We start from the raw sequence: 7010 nt of genomic DNA, 5'->3' as shown, positions 1-7010 counted from the left end.
CCATAGCAAGCCCTATTTTGCCCCACTAATGCTTTTTTTTTAAATAATTACCAAAAAAAGTTTTTTATTACAAAAATTTCCTTGCGAAAAGGGTGATACAAAATCGATCAAATGAAATGATCAAGCAACAAAAGCATATACATCTTGAACATATACAACATTGTTTTTTACAAAATTACCCTTTCGAAAAGGGTGATACAAAATCGTTCAAAGGAGCCAATATATAAAATGACATACATGGCGAAGTATATGCAAATTGCTACTACTACTACTACTACTACTACTACTACTACTCATTCAAATCATCCTCGTCCTCATCCTCCTCTTGTTGGCCTGATCCTTGGTCCTCGTGAGCTGCACCTTCTCCTTGATCCTCGTCATGTGCGTCTAATCCCTGGCCCTGGTGATTGCTCGCCTTCGGTGATGGGATGCTTGAGCTTTGACCCTAAGAGTGAGATTACAAGTAGGAGTAGACTTATACTGTGCGAGTAGCCACCTCAACCCAATCGACCATCACTCCCATTGCCTCTTGTTCAATAAACCATGGTTTTGTTCCGATGCGAAATGCGCATCGCGTCTCTGCATTTGTAGGAAGACGACCCATCACAGCTTGATGTGGATCCAATTTACGAGAGTTATAGTTAGATAAAGTGCATGTAATATGTAGTAAAACAAATAGAACAATACATTAAATGAGAAGAAGTAGACTTACCACAGTTGCCTCGAATGCCAACCATCGCCTGCACCAAAGTGCGAAGTACCTACGATGTCCAGCCATCTCTTCGCAGCCCTCCTCTGACCCTCGAACAATTTGGGATGGTCCCTATTCTGCTTCTTGAAGAACTTCCAATCAGCTTTGTCTACCAAGCTGGGTTTAGCCATCCCCTTTGCGATGGAAGTATGCAAGGTTGATCTACGATGCTTCAAGACAAACCCATGCGCTCTTGCATATAATTCTCATTAAACTCCCAATTTGGCGGGTTAGGGTATTTTTGTTTTAATTCATTGATGACCGCTTGCTTCTTTTGGTCATCTTGATACCGCCAATCGGTAGCAATGCTGCTCTTGAAGTGATGGCTCATTAACCTCCTCATGGTGGCCATCAACTTTGACTGCCCAGCTGGGTTTAGCCATCCCCTTTGCAATGGAAGTATGTAAGGCTGATCTACGATGCTTCAAGACCAAACCCATGCGCTCTTGCATATAATTCTCATAAACTCCCAATCTGATAGGTTAGGGTATTTTTGTTTTAATTCATCAATGACCACATGCTTCTTTTGGTCATCTTGATACCGCCAATCGGTAGCAATGCCGCTCTTGAAGTGATGGCTCATCAACCTTCTCATGGTGGCCATCACTGCTTTGCCCTTTCTATCTTCTATTATCTCTCCGACAACCATGATTTGATAGGAGAGGTCCTCATCTGGGTAAGGAGGACTGATGGTAGTGGCAGAGTCAGAGCGAGTGGAAGCTGTGCGAGCACTTTTGGAGCGAGGAGTAGCAGTGGGAGTAGGAGAGGGCAAGGGACCTGACTGATACTATGTCTCAGGACCAAGTGGAGACTTGTGGGGATGTGAGTGTGTTGACTCGTCTACATCTCCCGAGTCAGCACAACATAAGCGACCCCTCCTACTCTTCCTTCTGTTATGAGAGGCACGTGCAGGTGATGACCCCTCGATCGAAGGGGCATGAGGGGATGGCTGGGCAGTAGGTCCAGCCCTCAGTGTAGGGGAGGGAATTGCTGAGGTCCTCTGAGATAGGAGAGAGAATAATCTCACTGCCTCCTCATCGGTCATCTGCACTACAAACTCATCGGGACTCTTGACAAAGGCATGTGTGGCTAGCAAAGGAGTTCCCTGAGGGGTAGTCGCAGTGCTACATCCGAGAGGAGTCGTCGCAGTGCTAGGTCCGAGAGGAGTTGGACCAGGGGTAGTCCCCTCAGGTGTTGCCTGAGAAGAATCAAAGTCCTCTAGAGCATATAGATCGTGATGTCTCCTCCTGCGAGGCTATCCGTACTTGTGAGATCTGTGACGTGATCCCATCTCTAACATAAACACAAACACGAAAACAAAAAACAAAAAACAAACATAAGCATAGGAAAAGAGGAAGAAGAGGGAAAGGAAAAGAGGAAGAAGAGGGAAAGAAGAGGAAGAAGAGGGAAAAGAGGAGGAAGAGAAAAAGAGGAAGAAGAGGGAAAGGAAAAGAGATTGGAAGAGGGGAAAGAGAGAAGAAGAGGGAAAGGAAAGAGGGAAAGAAGAGAGAAGAAGAGGGAAAGAGAGAAAAAGAGACATATGCTCATGCATAAGCATAAGCATAAGCATGAGCATATGTCTCCTTCTCTTATGCTTATGCTCATGCATATGTCTCCTCTTATGCATAAGCATCAGCATAAGAGCATAAGAGCATGATCATAAAAGAGGGGAAAGAGGGAAAAAGAGGGAAAGGAAAAGAGGGAGGAAAAGAGGAAGAAGAGGGAAAGGAAAAGAGATTAGAAGAGGGGAAAGAGAGAACAAGAGGGAAAGGAAAGAGGGAAAGAAGAGAGAAGAAGAGATAAAGAAGAGGGAAAGAAGAGGAAGAAGAGGGAAAAGAGAAAGAAGAGGAAAAGAGGAAGAAGAGGGAAAGGAAAAGAGATTAGAAGAGGGGAAAGAGAGAAGAAGAGGGAAAGGAAAGAGGGAAAGAAGAGAGAAGAAGCGGGAAAGAAGAGGAAGAAGAGAGAAAAGAGAAAGAAGAGGAAAAGAGGAAGAAGAGGAAAAGAGGAGGGAAAGGAAAGAGAGAAAAAAGAGACATATGCTCATGCATGAGCATAAGCATAAGCATGAGCATATGTCTCCTTCTCTTATGCTTATGCTCATGCATATCTTTGCATATATCTTCTCTGCATATGCTCATGCATAAGCATAAGCATAAGCATAAGAGAAGGAGACATATGCTCATGCTTATGCTTATGCATGAGCATAAGAGCATGAGCATGAAAGAGGGAAAAGAGGGGGGGAAAGAGGAGAAGAGAGAAAAAGAGGGAAAGGAAAGAGAGATTGGAAGAAGGGAAAGAGGGGGGGAAAGAGAGAAGAAGAGGGAAAGGAAAAGGGAAAAAGAGACATATGCTCATGCTTATGCATGAGCATGTCTTCTTCTCTTATGCTCATGCATAAGCATAAGCATGAGCATATGTCTCCTTCTCTTATGCTTATGCTTATGCTTATGCATAAGAGGAGACATATGCTCATGCATAAGCATAAGCATAAGAGAATGAGACATATGCTCATGCTTATGCTTATGCATGAGCATAAGAGCATGAGCATGAAAGAGGGAAAAGAGGGGGGAAAAGGGGGGAAGAGAGAAGAAGAGGGAAAGGAAAGAGATTTGAAGAAGGGAAAGAGGGGGGGAAAGAAGAGGGAAGAGAGGGGAAGAGAGGGTTCCTACACCCATCATTGCAGCTAGCGCTTAAGGCCCTAGCTGCAGGCTAATGCAAATAACAAAAATAACAAATCGAAAAAAGAGGAAGCACTTACCTGGAATAGTACATCCCGCTCAGTGTTGTTGGAAAGCTGAAAGGAAAGCAAACAGTGGACACAAACTCAGAATACTTGCTTTTAGAATGAAGAAAGTGAGGTCCTTAAGTAGGCACCTCATACATGCTCACTGACATCACTGATGACTTCAGAGCTCCACAATCATCTCCTCAATCTGCTCCTAGATTCTCTCAATCATCCTATGTGGCTCTTCCACCACCTAACTGTGCTTGTGGGCACCTAACTATGCCTCTAGCACTCACACATAGAAACCAAGGTGTGCCTGAGGCATACATCTTGAGATATCCCAACAAACCCCCCCTCAAGGGAATGCCTCAGGCTATGTCAAGGATACATCTAGTCTCATAGTTTCTCATGCCATCTCATGGTGGTCAAGGATTAATCTATGGCTAGGTTCTCATGCTAGCAAGGGTTCCCTTGGGTGTAAGGTAAACAAAAAGGGATACAAAAAAGACCTTCCAATGGTTATCTCCCCTGCATGTACATGCACACAATGTCTGCAGGAGGTACCATGGAGCAAAACATACACATGGCCTACATCATAAGGTGACCAGAGGTGTTCACAAAACACAATAGTTTATTTCATTCATTTTGGAGGACTATCCAGGCTGAGTACCTTGACATAAAAAAGAGAGATCTGGAGCATACATAGAGATGATTAAAATGCATAATCTTCATGGGATGCCTCATCTTGTGAAGGCTCAATTGAAAGTAGATTTGCATTTTCTTTCTTTGCTTTGGCTCTGCAAAACTTCTCATTATGGTTGTTCTTGCCACAGTGCTTGCATGGATTAATTTTGAAGCAGTCCTTTGAAAGGTGATTTGTCTTTCCACAGTGATTGCAAGGAGTATACTTGCCCTTCTGGACTTTTACAGCATAAGCAGTGTCATTGCCTTTCCTGAGCTCCATATGCCTTTCTTGTTCTTGGAGAGCAGAGATAATACCTTCAAGATTAGGATTAGGAAGATTTTTCAAAGTGGTAACTATGTGATCATAATCTTCAGGCATGCTCTTAAGTAACACTGCCATAGCATCATCTGGAGAAATAGGAGAGTTGATAGAAGCTAATTGAGTCATAAGACTCCGCATATAGTTGACATGAGCTGCTAAAGTAGTACCACTAGTCATCTTCAATTCAAAGAAAGAGATTTTAAGTGATAGTTTAGAGATGTGAGAGCTAGCACCAAAAATCATGTCAAGCTTCTGCCAAGCTTCCAAAGGAGACTCCAAGTCAGAGATATGGTGTATATAATCATCTCCTAAAGCAAGAGCAATAATACCGTATGCTTTTTCTTCTCTAGCTGGATCCCTTGCCGGTCGTGTCAGAGTTGAGGATTCTCCAGCATTGGAGGCCGTAGAAGAAGCGGTAGGAGTCGGTTTGACAAGTCTCCATAAGTTCTCCCTCATCAATGCAAATTTCACCTTCATCTGCCATGTGTGGAAGCCCTTTCCATTGAACTTCTCGAGATTAAATAGGGTAGCCATGAGAGGGTCTAACCCAGATATTGGGCAGTGTCTATCTCTCTTACAAGGAAAAAATAACTGAAAGACTTCCAAAATATGAGCACTTGATGTAGCAAAGACTAGTGACCAATATTCAAACAATGATGCTTCTTCTTACATACTTCATAGAAGTGGGTTAAATAAATACTTTCCAATCAAAACCAGGTCTAGTAATTCAAAACAAAACTGAAGCCACACTTGTACTGAAGTTATTGAAAGCTTCAAAAAACCAGAAATGCTAGAGTAGCATTTTATATAGCATCATCTTCAAAAACTTGTCCAAAACTGTCAAAACTGAAAAGCTGAACTTGGAGGGCTTGTAGCTCACTCTTCAAAGCAAGGAAAAGAGGGCTTTCTAAAGCAAAAGAAAGCTCATATACCAGAGAGGGTCCAGCACAGAAGTTGGATGAAATGGTGCGCACTTTTGCCCGGGAGAGTTGCTAGAGGCTGAAACTGAGTTTTGACGATTTTTCCCTCGTTACAGAACCAAATGACCTGAAAAATGGCTCAAAATCTTTGTCTTGAGGTCGCCCATCTACTCCTAAGAGGGCTCGGGCAATGGCAGAGCAGACAGGGAGTATTGAGCAACGGAAGAAATTCGCTGTTTGCAGAATGGCAGCCACCAAAGACGTTTTTTCCTCAATTTCTTGCAGGTGGAAGTTTGCCCATACTAGAGGAGTTTCCAGCTCAAAGGGTTTGGGCAATGGTCGTTTGTAGGTGGAGAACCAAGCTCTCAAAGATTTTGGGAAGAAAGAGGAAAATGGAGAAGAAGAAGATGAAGAAGAAGATGATGATGTGGCAGAAATGGGCTCAAGGGGGATCAAAGGGCTCTGATACCATGTTGGAAAGCTGAAAAGAAAGCAAAGAGTGGACACAAACTCAGAATACTTGCTTTTAGAATGAAGAAGAGTGAGGTCCTTAAGTAGGCACCTCATACATGCTCACTGACATCACTGATGACTTCAGAGCTCCATAATCATCTCCTCAATCTACTCCTAGATTCTCTCAATCATCCTATGTGGCTCTTCCACCACCTAACTGTGGTTGTGGGCACCTAACTGTGCCTCACTCACACATAAAAAACCAAGGTGTGCCTGAGGCATACACCTTGAGATATCCCAACAAGTGTTTTGTGGACTGGCCCTAAAAAAGAGAGGAAATATACCATTTTTCAAATAAGATGTTAGAGGAAAGACGAGATTAAAAAAGCAACTTCTCAGATTGAGGAGACAAGGAGAAAGAGAAGGAAGAGAAATACAAAAAAGACTAGAAGAGGTGAGTCTTCTTTCTTTCTTAAAATCTCATTTTTTGTTTCAATCCTTTGAAATCAAGCATGAAAACTAGTACACAGCTTTAGCAATACAAGGAGAAGCACTCACAAAATGAAATCTCAAAAAAAACCTACCTACATTGTTCAAAGAGACTCACCTTCTTGAAAAACTTCCTTTCAAGAAACCAAAGAGAGAGAAGGGTGGAGAGGAAGCACAAGTGTTAGAAGAGGGGTGAGTAGTAGTGAGGAGTGGAGAATAGAGTGGGAGGTCATCGGAAATAGGTAGGAGGAGAGATTGATTTGCTTACAATAGAGATTATAGATTGCTAAAGAAAGCGCCGTGCGTTGCGTCGAGTTTTGGGTTTTAACCCATAGCGTCGCTATATATAGCAATGCCATTCTGTCGCTATATAGTGATGCTTCTAATTAAAAGTGTCGCTATATAGTGACGGAACATAGCAAATCGTTGCTATATAGTGATGGAACAGATCAAAACGTAGCTATATAGCGATGCTTTAAGACACTTTATGTTTAAAGTTAAAAAAGAAGCTCATAGATGCTATTTTATAACTGTTTATATATTTCCTTGTAACTTATGTTGTGATTTTATAAGTGTAGATGGAAGGGACAAGTAGAAGCTCATCCGATGATGCGCCAATGCCCGGGAGCACAAAGTGGCTTATGGAGAGGTTATATTGTCATTGCA

Source organism: Dipteris shenzhenensis, chromosome 1, assembly GCF_047967505.1.
Source record: "Dipteris shenzhenensis isolate YYH24624 ecotype China chromosome 1, Dip_SZ_1.0, whole genome shotgun sequence".
NCBI classification, from domain to species: domain Eukaryota; kingdom Viridiplantae; phylum Streptophyta; class Polypodiopsida; order Gleicheniales; family Dipteridaceae; genus Dipteris; species Dipteris shenzhenensis.
Note: the sequence above shows the minus strand (reverse complement) of the source record.